A 13,455-nucleotide genomic window follows, 5' to 3' on the forward strand; every position below is an offset into this window, starting at 1 on the left:
ACAGTTAATGAACTTTAAAGGCAGATGCAATATTTCCAGGGAAGCCACCTGAACCAGGGAAGTACAAGAAAGCAAAACATCTCCACAACCACATCTAAGTGCCTTATCTTTCAACTTCTTTTCTTCAAATGGGCAATTAGAAGCTAAGATACACCTTAAAGATCAGGTTTGGCATCCGCCCTGGCTAGGGCCTACCTTTCTTTTCGCGGCACTGCCACTCTGGCACCTACAGGTAGGCCTTCGGCGCCTGCAGGACTCGCAGGGAAGACAGCCCCAGCCCCTGCTCTCCACAGCTCTCGTCGAGGCCCTGCACGTGGTGACCACTTGAGACGTTTTAGTGCATGGGATTCGATAGGGTCAGACCTCAGGTTGCGTTCCGGGACGGTGCAGCTCCCACACCCGCTGAGGTCGCAGGAGGAAGGTTTTGACGCTCCTAGCGTAAACACCGTCGGGACACTCTTCGCCCCGCGGCTACCTCGCCCTCGCCGCTCGCGCGGCCCGTCAGCACCCGACGCCTCAGCCAGCCTCCAGGAGTAGCTTCCCCGTGCCTCCTTCCACCTGAGCCAGCTACGCTACCGCCACCTGCACCGGGACCCCAACTGCCAGGCCGGTGGTCGTCACCCGAGGTCGCGGCCCGGGGAAGGTCCACGGCTCAGGAGGAAAAGCCTGGGCTGCAGCTCCCCTTCCTGCACCTCTGAGAGCCCCCGGCCGCCGCCATTTTCCTCGCGCCGTAATCCCACCTGACAGTTCCAGCTTCCCACCTGTGACAAGCAGGGCACGCCGCGCGGCGCCGAGTGGGGTGCGTGGGCAAGCTGAGACTCCCTAGGGGTCACAACCTCCGTGCGAAACCCGCCGTTAATTCATCCCGTAACGCGGAGGCGTCCGGCCGTCGCCCTAGTAATGCGTCCCGGAAGGCTACGTCCTGATTGGTTGCAGGCGCCGTGACGCAACGGCGTCCCCGGCTGCGTGGGAAGCCCGGGTCCCCGGCGCCCAGCGCTTGCTCCACAGCCCGGGTTACCCCGGGTACCTTTCTTTGAGAGCTCCTTTAAAGAGGCCGCGCTTATTTCCTCGTCTGGCCTCCTGGAGAGGAGGGACCCACGAAACGGTGGGGTGTAGGGGTAAGAAAACAACGAAATAGGAAATTAGCGGAGGTCGTTTGTCCGAGGGAACCTAATGGTTCATTCAACCCCTGGAGCTGCAAAATGGAAAACAGAAATCTGGGAGTTTAATTTACAAGCCTAAATTTTGTGCGCGAAGTCACAGGACAAATCAGTAGTAAAAGCAGTTATAGAACCCAGGTTCCCTGATCAGGAGCACAGAGTTTTTCTAGCACACTCAGTGTTTCCCCAGTCCTAGAAAATGTTTCCTCCCAGTTCCCATAGCAATTTCATCACACTGCTCTTAAAAGGTCTCGATCACCTACCATGGTGTGTCTGTCCCCTAACCTACTAGATTGCATGCCCCTGAATGGTGGGGACTGTGGTTAAACCCCTTTTCATTTCCCTTAAGCAGTGTCCTCCTCAACTTGGCCTTCAACAAATACAATAAGAATCTTAAAAATAATAAACATAGCTACACATCACACACAGCCACTCATCAGTAGTTCATGTATGTCTATACGTTTTATCCGTTTATTCAACAAAGCACAGAGGAGTGAATATTTTTAAAATTACAAGGTTCCTGACCTCACAAAATTTATGGTGTAATAATAATGACCATCTACATGTTGGCTGCATGGCTTCAATATAGCTAAATTATATCCCCAAATTGCCTGTAAATCAAAGATTCTTGTGCTCTTTTCCTAAATTAGCTTCATAATTTCTCTAAGTTTGTTCCAAAACATTTTAGTATTTAAGATGTGCTAAAATTGCATCAGAAAGTGAAGAATGACTACAGAGAGAAACACCAGAACAAAAGTCAATTCTGCCAATTATGCCTATGACTTTAGGCCTCCTTTTTACCTTTAAAATAAGATTACTGGAATAAAAGATCCCCCAATTCTTTTTTGTTGTTGTTAAGAGTTGGCCTGGCTATGCTCCAGAACCTTCAAGGGCTCTACTGTGGTTCTTTGGGGGCTTGCCAGAGGTTCCTCCTGCAGCTCCATTGCAGAGAGCTCTAGCGTTGTGAGGTGTGTCCGGTGATACAGCCCAAGAGGCAAGGTTGCCCTAACCGCCCTAACCACAGAGGACAGTGCTGGGCCCTTTCTTTTTTCTTTTCTTTTCTTTTTTTTTTTTTTTTTTTTGAGACAGGGTCTCGCTTTGTCACCTAGGCTGGAGTGCAGTGGCATGCATGATTGTGGCCCACTGCAACCCTTGCCTCCTGGGTTCAAGCAATCCTCCCACCTCAGCCTCCAGACTAGCTGGAACTACAGGCACCTGCCACCATGCCCAGCTAATTTTTGTGTTTTTTGTAGAGACAGGATTTCACCATGTTGCCAGGCTGGTCTCGAACTCCTGAGCTCAAGCTATCCACCCACCTCGGCCTCTCTGGGATTAGAGGCTTGAGCCACCGCGCCCGGCCCTGAGCCCTTTCTTGATCTGAGCTACTCATCAGTAGCCACCTTCCACATCAATTGCTAAAGGGATAGGAACAGAATTCCCAAGGGCAAAATATGCTGATTTCTAAACTCTGAGAGATCTGCTAAGTGTCGTGCTTCTTTCTTTTTGGCAGAGGTGCAAGGTGTAGTAACATGTTTTTCATTCTGGGGAAAATGTCTTGACATGCGCAAGATCATTGGACCACTTCAGCATCCAAAATGATGTGTAGTTTACATAATGCTATTATACCAGGATCATTCTTTGTTTTGATACATGTTCTGTGCTTACACAAGATGTTGACATAAGGGGAAGCTAGATGAAGAATATATGGAAAAATCTCCGTACTCTCTTTACATCTCTCCTAAGTCTAAAACTATCCCCCCAGTTTTTTAAATAATTATTTTAAAATATCACCAATGTAGCAAGCTCCTGAATTTTTGTGGGGTTTATCCACGTCTGAAATGTATGTATTTCATCAAGACATCCAGAGAAGTAGTCCCTGACCTTTTTGGCACCAGGGACTGCTTTCATGGAAGACAGTTTTTCCATGAACAGGGTGAAGGGTGAAGGGGGTGATTTCGGGATGATTCAATCACATTACATTTATTGTGCACTTTATTTCTATTATTATTACATTGTAGTATATAACACTTAAAAAGTGGTGTTAATCTGTGCTCTACTGTCCCGAAGGGACAAGTTTCTGAATCTTTCCTGACTCCAATAACAGAGCATCACAGCTGCTGAATTGCTGAACCTCATGAGCCATTGACTTAATAGTCACATTTAATAGGGCACTCTGTAATGCTCAGGGACACACTACGACATACAGGAAATCTCAAGTCCTAGTTCTTATTGTACTTTTGTCATTATTGGGGTACTCTCTATGCCCATGTAATTGCTCCCTCCTCTTCAAAATGTGAGAGTAATAAGGGAAAATCTGTGCTCAATAACAGCCCTCAGAAAAGAGCCAAGTACATCGCCGCCAATAAAATCGAAGCAAGTCTCTCCCAAGGTAATGAATACAAGGAACATGCAACCCAGTGCCAGCAGAGGCCACAGATACTTCACGGGAGGCCCAGAGTGGCCCATTTATTATAGCCTACAGTTTATTGCTTGCAAGCAAGAATTGCAAAATTTCTTTTGCAATTCCCTCTTTGCAAAAATTTCTATGAATGAGACTTAGCATTACCTAATATCATCAGTCATCCAATGAGATTCTGAAATTCAAAAGGCATTTGAAATTAAATGTTTTAATTTCTTGAGACATGGAGTAAGCCATGTCTTTGGTAGCTGAGGAGTTTTAGTGCTAGAATGTACAGCTTGGAAGTAGTGACAAATTTACATTAGCACAAAACAGCTGTGGAGTCTAATTATTAATAGTTCTGATTATTCTCTTTTTGCTCCATCTCTCCCTTTCCCCGTTCCCCACCCCCATCTTTTTTGTTGTTGTTGTTGAGACAGAGTTTCGCTGTTGTTGCCCAGGCTGGAGTGCAATGGCACCATCCTGGCTCACCACAACCTCCGCCTCCCGGGTTCAAGCAATTCTCCCGCCTCATCCTCCCGAGCAACTGGGATTACAGGCATGTGCTAACCACACCTGGCTAATTTTGTATTTTTAGTAGAGACGGAGTATCTCCATGTTGGTCAGGCTGGTCTCGAACTCCTGACCTCTGGTGATCCACCCTCCTCAGCTTCCCAAACTGGTGGAATTACAGGCGTGAGCCACCTCGCCCGGCCCCACCCCCATCTTTATGCTGACTTGTCCTGCTTTCCTCTCCTGACTCCTGGTCTTTTGCCTCTGGCAGGGTTTAGCCAATGGGAGGCCCTGGCTGGACTCTGCAGGGTGGGCTGAGAAACAGCTCAAGGCTGCATTCCCCTGGCTCCCTCCCTGTGGGGCTGCAGGGTGGCAGTGGCTTCAACACTTCGCCTAAGGCCACAGCTCCTTGTCTAGAGCCCAGCTCTCACTGGGTTCTGGGACCCACTCCCCACCTTGTCCCTTCAGGCAGGGCCCACAGTGTGTGTGATGGCCTAAGTTATTGTATCTAGCCTCAGGGTGCTTCATTGCCCTCTGTTAATTTCCCTTAACCCTGATTGTACTTTTGTAGTCAGCCTTCAACTCTCTTTAATCATCCCTTCTGTGCCAAGGGTGTCACTTGTTTCTTGTGAAAACCTAACTGATACATTGATGGACCAAAATTTCACTTAGGCTAAAAAGATACACCTACCAGAAAGTATGTTTAGAACCCTGGTGATGAGTCACTCATCCAACATAGAAAAAAACAATTTTATCCTATTGCTACTACTCAATACAAACCCTCTGTATCAGTAAGGAACACCTTCCTCTGTAAGTTATCACAAACTCAACTAACAGTGCAACTAACAGTGGCTTAAACCACAAGAACATTTATTGTTACTTAACTCAAAGTGTAGAGATAGGTAGTCTCAGAATTAACTCTAACTTAAAGATGACATCCAGGACTCAGGTTCTTTCATTTCTTTTTTTTTCCTTTTTGTTTTTTGTTGTTGTTGTTTGTTTGTTTTTGAGACCAGGCTAGAGTACAGTGGCATGATTTCATGATAGCTCACTGCAGCCTGGGCCCCAGGGATCCTCCTGGCTAAGCTTTTTTAATTTCTTAGAGACAGGGTATTGCTATGCTGCCCAGACTGGTCTTGAACTCCCAGCCCCAAGCAATCCTCTCGCTTCTTGAGTATTTGGGATTACAGGCGTGAACCACAGCACCCAGCCAACTCAGGTTCTTTCTCTCCTTCTGCCCTGCCTTCCTTAGCGTATTGGCCTTACATTTTTATGTTTATTGCCTCATGGCTGCAAGATGGTTGTCAACAACTCCAGACAACACAGTCATATCCAAAGGCAAGAAACAATGGGTCAGGCGCAGTGGCTCACACCTATAATCCCAACACTTTAAGAGGCTGAGACGGGCATATCACCTGAGGCCAGGAGTTCGAGACCAGTCTGGCCAACATGGTGAAACCCTGTCTCTACTAAAAATACCAAACTTAACTGGTTGTAATGGTGCATGCCTGGAATCCCAGCTACTCAGAAGGCTGAGGCAGGAGACTTGCTTGAATCTGGGAGGCGGAAGTTGCAGTGATCTGAGATCGTGCCACTGCACTGCAGCCTAGGCAACAGAGCGAGACTCCCTCTCAAAAAAATAAAATAAAATAAAATAAAAAAGAAATGTTCGTTACCTTTTCTCTGTTGTTTCTCTAAATAGTAACGACCTTTAAGGCCCAATTCCAATCTCTTCAACATCTATTTTCGACCCCCACTGAATTATCTCTGATGACCACATAATCACTGTGAGATGGCCATCCAGAAACCTATATTGACCGTATTTTCTTTTTTTTTTTTTTAGATGGAGTTTTGCTCTTGTTGCCGAGGCTACAGTGCACGATCTCGGCTCACCACAACCCCCACCTCCCAGGTTCAAGCAATTCTTCTGCCTCAGCCTCCCAAGTAGCTGGGATTTCAGGCATGTGCCACCACCCCCGCTAATTTTGTATTTTTAATAGAGACAGGATTTCTCCATGTTGGTCAGGCTGGTCTTGAATTCTCAACCTCAGGTGATCCGCCCACCTTGGCCTCTCAAAGTGCTGGAATTACAGGCGTGAGCCACTGCGCCCGGCTGTATTTCGGCTGTATTTTTTTATTTTCTGTGTTCTTAATGCTTTCTCATCTGAGGCCTCCTTGAAGAACTACCTATACCAGGGTTAGCTAAGTTCTTGAGATCGCAAATAACTCTCCCAGGAGTGTGCCTTTCATAGGCAAACCAACTAATCCAGACACACAAACCCCCACCTTCTCTAACTGGTTCTTACACTCCAGGCCAATATTCCTCTGTCCATGCACCAGACAACTTGGGATAGCTTCTACACCTCAGAGCCTGCTGAAATCAAACTAGCCTATCCTAAGACTGCGTACCCTGCCTTGCCCATTCCTTCCCATAGAAACCGTAATAAAGACCTTTCCCATGATTTCCTCCTGCTTTGTGTGTATTTTTAGGTTTTTTTTTTAATTTTTATTTTTAGATATGAGACCTCGCTATGTTGCCCAGCCTTGTCTCGAACTCCTGGACCGAAGTAATCCTTCTTGCCTTGGCCTCCAGAAGCACTGGGATTACAGGCATGAGCCACTGCACTTGGCCTGCTTGTGCATTCTGACCAACCTTGGTGCTCCCCGCTGTGGGCCCACGTGGGGTGACATGTGCTGTCCTCTTGACTGTAACAAATTATCTTTTCAATGGAAGTTATCTCCCCATCTCTTGGCCACACCATACCTGAATAACAAGAAAATTTTTTAAAAACAAACCCCTTCTTTTTCTTGGTGGTTTTCTAACCATTGCCGTCTCTACCCAGGGACCAGCTCTGTGGAGATCTTGGTCCTAGCCTACAATTGGTTGTATAATACGATCCTTCCCTAGAGTGGGCCCATATATCCCAAAGTCTTCCCATCAGAGCTTCTACAGCACAAACAAAACTTTCCCAGCTAATATTCACCACCTCTAGAAGTATAACTTAAGTTATGCCAAAGACCACATTCTTTCAGGGTTGAGGAGAAAGAAATAAGTGGCACTGTAGGAAAATAACTCCATATGCTATAAACTAAGTTATTTAATTTTACTATGACCCCAGAAATAATATACTATCCTTATTCTACAGATGTAAAACCAAGGCTCAGTGTATTATTTTCCTGTTGCTACTGTAACAAATTACCATAAATTTAGTGGCTCAAAACAACAGAAATTCATCATCTTCCAGGTCTGGAGGTCAAAAGTCCAAAATCAGTTTTATTGAGTAATGTCAAGGTGTTGGTAGCATTTGTCCCTTCTGGAGATTCAAAGGGAGAATCCATTTCCTTTCCTTTTTCAGCTTCTAGTATCAGTGCTACTTGTTTTGTGGCCTTTTCCACCATCTGTAAAGCACATCACTCCAGTCTGTGTTTCCAACATCACTTCACCTTCTCCTCTTCCATAGTAAAATCTCTCTGCCTCTCTCTTAGAAGGACATTTGTGATTACATTTATGGTCCACCAGATAATCCGGGATAATCTCCCCATCTCAAAATCCTTAATTTAATCACAATTGCACAATTCCTTTTGCCATCTATGGTAACATTCATAGGTTCTAGGAATTAGGATCTAGATATTTTTGAGAGCTATTCTTCAGTCTCCCGCACTGGGATTCACGGGGCTAAAATCAAGGTGTCTGCAGGGCTGCATTGCTTCTGAAGATTCTAGGGGTGATTCCGTTTCCTTGCCTTTCTCAGCTTCTAGAGGCCACCTGAGTTCCTTGCCGTGTGGCCCCTTCTTCCACCTTCGAAGGCAGCTGTGTCGCATCTTCATATCTTGCACTGAAAACTCTGCTTCCGTCATCACCAAGCCTTCACTAATTCTGACTCTCCTGCCTCTCTCTTTCCTTTATAAGGTTGGGCCTAGAATAACCGAGGAAAATCTCACCTGCAAAGTCCCTTTTGCCATGTAAGGTAACGTATTTACAGATTTAGAGGATTAGGACATGGACATGTTTGGGGGCCATTATTACTGCCTACCGCATACGGACCAAAAGCAGTCCTGCGGTTGCTGGGGAACGGGGTGGGAAGGAGGAAAACGGAGGGGCTACAAAGGAGCAGTAGAACACTTTTGGGGAGAAGGTTAGGATTATCTTGACTGGATGATGGTTTCATGGGTGTACACATAGGTCAAAACTTAAATTGTACCTTGATATGGTTTGGCTGTGTCCCCACCCAAATCTCATCTTGAATTGTATTAATAGTTCCCATTATCCCCATGTGTCATGGGAGGGACCCTCTGGGAGGTAATTTAATCATGGGGGCGGTTACTGTCATACTATTCTTGTGATAGTGAGTGAGTTCTCACAAGATCTGATGGTTTTATAAGGGACTTCCCTCCCCACCCACTTCACTGTCTTTCTTCTCTTTCCTGGCACCATGTGAAGAAGGACGTGTTTGCTTCCCCTTCCACCATGATTGTAAACTTCCTGAGGTCTCCCCAGCCATGGAGTACTGTGAGCCAGTTAAACCTCTTTCCTTTATAAATTACCCAGTCTCAGCCAGGCGTGGTGGCTCACACCTGTAATCCCAGCTCTTTGGGAGGCCCAGGTGGGCGGATCATGAGGTCAGGAGATCGAGACCATCCTGGCTAATACGGTGAAACCCCGTCTCTACTAAAAATACAAAAAAATTAGCCAGGCCTGGTAGTGGGCGCCTGTAGTCCCAGCTACTCGGGAGGCTGAGGCAGGAGAATGGCGTAAACCTGGAAGGCAGAGCTTGCAGTGAGCCGAGATCACGTCACTGCACTCCAGTCTGGGCAACAGAGCGAGACTCCGTCTAAAAAATAAATAAATAAATAAATTACCCAGTCTCAGATATGTCTTTATTAGCAGCAAGAGAACAAACTAACACAGACCTTTAAATATGTGCAGTGTGCTGCATGTCAATTATACCTTAATAAAGCTGTTAAGATTAAAATAAATGAGAAAACAAAACAAACAAACAAAAAAACTGAGGCTCAGAAATCTTGACTAAGTCTGCAGAACTAGATGGTGGTGTAGCCAAAATGCACATTCAGATGAGTCCATGTCATGCTGAAGGCCATGCCTCTGATGGTGCCTCACTTCTTTATTCTCTCTTCTGTATAATTGAGATGGTAATATTTGCTCCTTAGGAATAAGGGTACATACTAGATGCCCAATATATGGTCATTTCCTTCCCTTTACCCTTTTAGGCCTACCGACTAGCCAGTTTCTAAGTATCCTGGAGCATATTCTGTTTTACAGAACCTGAAAATTATTACTTTCTTCATAAAAGAGAGAAAGGCATCCAAGAAAAATACCATTTGAAGCCAACAGAGTAGTAAATAGGCCTTACCTTCAGGTATTCTCAGCTATAAATGTCCCAGGCTATAAAATGCAAAGCAACACTCAGGATCAGATATACATGCTTTATTCTCAGAAATCTAGGCTGGTTCATTTTGGTGCCTCGTGATGAGAGACAGTTTCCAGGAACAAATAGGGGGAGGCAAGCATGTGGAAGCTGCCCCATAGTTAGAAACAATGATATGAAAACTGATTGCTGTATCCAAGGTCACAAAGCTCTTTTGACTGATATGCCATGCTTGGGTCATAGTGGTGAAATGAAACAGAACAGTACTCCTGGCTGGTCAAGAAACCTGTCTGTTTCCAGGATTTCCTCAAAAGAAGACAATGTCATTTAGGTGTTTTTTTCCTTTGTCATCAATGTGTTCATGTGTTTAGAAAACAGTATCTTCTATTCCTGGATAAATTGAAAATAGCTTGAAAAAAGAGTCCTCATTTCGAGTTTCCCCTGGAATTCTTCCCAGGATACTATATACCATGGCTTCCCTATCTTGGATGGGGCTGCCCTAGGCCCTGATTCAAGTTCACTTTGGATTCACTTCCTGTTTCTTGACCTCTGTATTCATTTCTTCCACCAAAGTCATGCATGTTTCATGATCACATCAGCTTATGTTGGTCACATCAATCGACTTAGGGAAATAGGAATAAATAACTCAAGGCAAAAAATAAAAATAAATAAATAAATAAATAAACAACGACAAGAGGTGGGAGAATAGTGGATGTCTCAATCCTTGGTTTGTCACTATAAAACACCATCCGGTTCATCAACCTGTAGGCAAACTACCAGTAAGAAGTGAATTTAAGATTTATAGTCACGGTTTCATAAATGCTAAGCATAGCAAAGACAGCCAGATGCAATCCAGTTCCACTGCCACATACCAACTCTATATTTGAGGCAAAGTAGTTTGACTTCCCTGAGCCTCAGTTTTCTCATTTGCAAAATGAGAATAATAAATAGTTCCTGCCTTGTGGAGCTGTGATGAGGTGCTAGTACATGTAGTAGATGCTTAGCAAATGAGAGTTGCCTTCTTTTTACTTCTTCCTTCTGTCCATCTTTATCTAATTTGACTTATGAATTTGCTCCAGGTAAACGCCTCAGGGGAGATGAAAATGTGAATGTCAATCAACCTAGAAAGAAAGTGCTTATGCACTATGACCCATGGAGAACAATTAGTCCTCAAAAGCACTGAGCGAGTAGGCAGTTGTGGCCTGCAGCCACATTTTGGCACTGAATCATGTCCTGTTTAGCATTGTTCACTAATTGTTTCAAGTTATTTCCCCTCTCTAAGATTCAATTTCCTAGCTAGTTGTAGCTTGGATGAGATCCTCTTTAAGCCCTGTCTAATTGTTCTCAGTTCTCTTTTCTGCTCCTACACCCCCATTTACATATAAAAACTCAGAAAATAGAAACAACTATGGAAATCTAAGCAAATCCCTTATATAGAGCTCAGATTCTCTCCAGTATGATATCCAGGCACAGTTTGGGGCCTCTGGCTGCTGCCCAGAACTCTCACCATTCTGGACCATCCTATTATAATACAAAGTCAATGTCTGTGACACTCAATCTCCACCCCTCAGCAAGCATCTGATGACAAGAGGAACTTCTGAGCTCAGGAGTTCAAGACCATCGTTCAGAGCAGTTCCACTAGAATAAGTTGGTTCAGAGAGTCGCTGAAATGGTCACACTTTGTGCTTACTCTCAAGAACCATGCTTCTAAACTTTAGCTATGCATTAGGATCAGCTGGGGAGCTTTCAAAACAGCAGAGATCATAATTATATTTGGTTTAGGATGGGGCCTGGGCAGTGGTATTTTTTAAAAGATCCCCAGGCAATTGTAAGTGCATTCAAAATGGAGAATTATTGATTTAGGTCAGATACTGGAGTGTAATTATTGGGGCCCACCTCTGAGTTTCTGGACACACCTGCAATAACCCTGACAGGCTCTAAGTAGGACTGATGTTGGATGAATCAATGGATGAATGAACAAATAACTGTGAGATAATATAGTGGAAAGAGTGCTGGACTAAAGGCCAGAAAACCATATTCCCATCCCTGGCCCAATCACTGTGTGAATACTGTACCAGCAATTATTTTCCCTGAGCCTCAATTTACTCTCTTGTGAAAAGGGGATAATAATATCTGCTTTATGTAAAGATAGTGCATGTCAAAGTGCTTTGCATATGTGTACATTATATTGAGAAATTGTTAAAAAATAAATCATAACAGCCATCCTAGCCTACTGTTTTTTTAAATAAAACCTGGAAATGTGAATTAATGCAGAAATTGACTGTAGGGTCGGAGTGGGAAGCAGACTCCACACTGCAGCCATGTGGTTCATGTTCCCCTAGTTCAAGCCCAGTGTGATTACTGTTTTTGGGGATTGCTATAGGATGTTTGTGCCCGCCACCAAATTCATATGTGGTAGCCCAATCCCCAATGTGATGGTATTTGGAGGTGGAGATTCTGGGGGGTATTAATGCCCTTATAAAGAAGAGCTCCCTCTCCCCTTCCATCATATGAGGACACAGCAGAAGACATCATCTATGAACCAGGAAGCAGGTTGTCATCAGACACAGAATCTGCCAGCACCTTGATCTTGGATATCTCAGCCACTAGGACTATGAGCAATACATTTTTGCTGTCTGTAAGCCACCCAGTTTATGACATTCTTTTTCTTTTTCTTTCTGTTTTATTAATTCTTTTTTTGACACGGAATCTTGCTCTGTTGCCCAGGCTAGAGTGCAATGGCACGATCTCGGCTCACTGCAACTCTGCCTCCCAAGTTCAAGCCATTCTCCTGCCTCAGCCTCCTGAGTAGTTAGGATTACAGGCATGCACCACCACACCTGGATAATTTTTTGTATTTTTACTAGAGACAGGGTTTTGCCATGCTGGCCAGGCTGGTCTCGAACTCCTGACCTCAGGTGATCTGCCTGCCTTGGCCTCCCAAAGTGCTGGGATTACAGGCGTGAGCCACCACTCCTGGCCTTAAAAACTTTTTTTGAGATGGGATCTTGCTTTGTTACCCAGGCTGCAGTACAGTGGTACCATCTCAGCTCACCGCACCCTCCCTGTCCTGTGCTCAAACAAGTCCTCCAGCCTCAGCCTCCCAAGAAGCTGGGACCACAGGAGCTGCTACCATGCCTGGCTATTTTTTATGTTTTTTGTAGAGATGAGGATTTCACCATGTTGCTCAGGCTGGTCTCCAACTCCTGGGCTCAAGTGATCCCCCCACCTTGGCCTCCAAAAATGCTGAGATTACAGGCATAAGCCACCACACCTGGCCTGGTTTATGGTATTCTATTGTAGCAGCCCTGATGAACCAAGACAGGGATCATGAAGCCATGGTGACTGACCAATGTCCCAACCCCTGCCAACAAACCTTGCACCTTAGGTTCCACTAGGGCCCCCCCCTGGCGGCCTTGTTGCCATCTGCCTGTTTCTCAGCACAGTGCCGGCTCAGAGTAGGTGATCAGTGGATGCAAGAATGAGTGTCCTTGGATTTCTAACTCTGAGTGCAGCTTTAATACATGCCTCTGTCTTTTCTGTTGTGGCAACTTTCTGGACCACCCATCTGACGACTTTGGAGTGGTTTCTGCTGACTCCTCAGTTTGGATGTCCCCTACTGCCACCTGTGAGAAGCTCCCACTCTCCTAACCCCAGCAATTTGGGTCCCCCACTAGTCAGACCAGTCTTGGCTCCTCATGAAGGGGTATGTGGAATTCAGACAAAACACATGGTGTTTGCCCAGGATCTTGCTGTTTTCATTTATGTTTTTAAATAACTTGTTTTTCTTATTATTACAAAGTAACACATGTTTGAAAAAATTTGGAAAAACCAGGCAAGCAAACATTAAGAAAGTACAAATCTTTCACAAATCCCTCAATCTAAGAGAATCACTGCTTAATGTTCTTAATTTTGTGTATCCACCACACATGCACACATATATACATATATATTTAGAAAAATTGGGTCATCCTGTACTTAACGATTTGTAACCTGC

General features: G+C 44.9%; 1 protein-coding gene across 9 annotated transcripts in view; it reads right to left on the reverse strand.

Moving 5' to 3' along the window:
* The window catches only part of LCLAT1 (lysocardiolipin acyltransferase 1), a 196,575-nt gene extending 195,632 nt beyond the window's left edge, over nt 1–943 (reverse strand). For 5 of the 9 annotated variants that reach the window (XM_054475583.2, XM_063648853.1, XM_063648855.1 and 2 more), the window contains exon 1: nt 762–908. The gene's annotated coding sequence lies outside the window, so the exon portion shown is untranslated. Of the gene's footprint in view, nt 1–195 lie in introns of all 9 variants that reach the window. The other 4 variants (XM_054475582.2, XM_054475580.2, XM_063648856.1 and 1 more) reach the window with 4 other exon arrangements.
* Nucleotides 944–13,455: the final 12,512 nt, after the last annotated feature.

The sequence above is a fragment of the Pongo pygmaeus genome, chromosome 12 (genome assembly GCF_028885625.2).
Source record: "Pongo pygmaeus isolate AG05252 chromosome 12, NHGRI_mPonPyg2-v2.0_pri, whole genome shotgun sequence".
Lineage (NCBI taxonomy): Eukaryota > Metazoa > Chordata > Mammalia > Primates > Hominidae > Pongo > Pongo pygmaeus.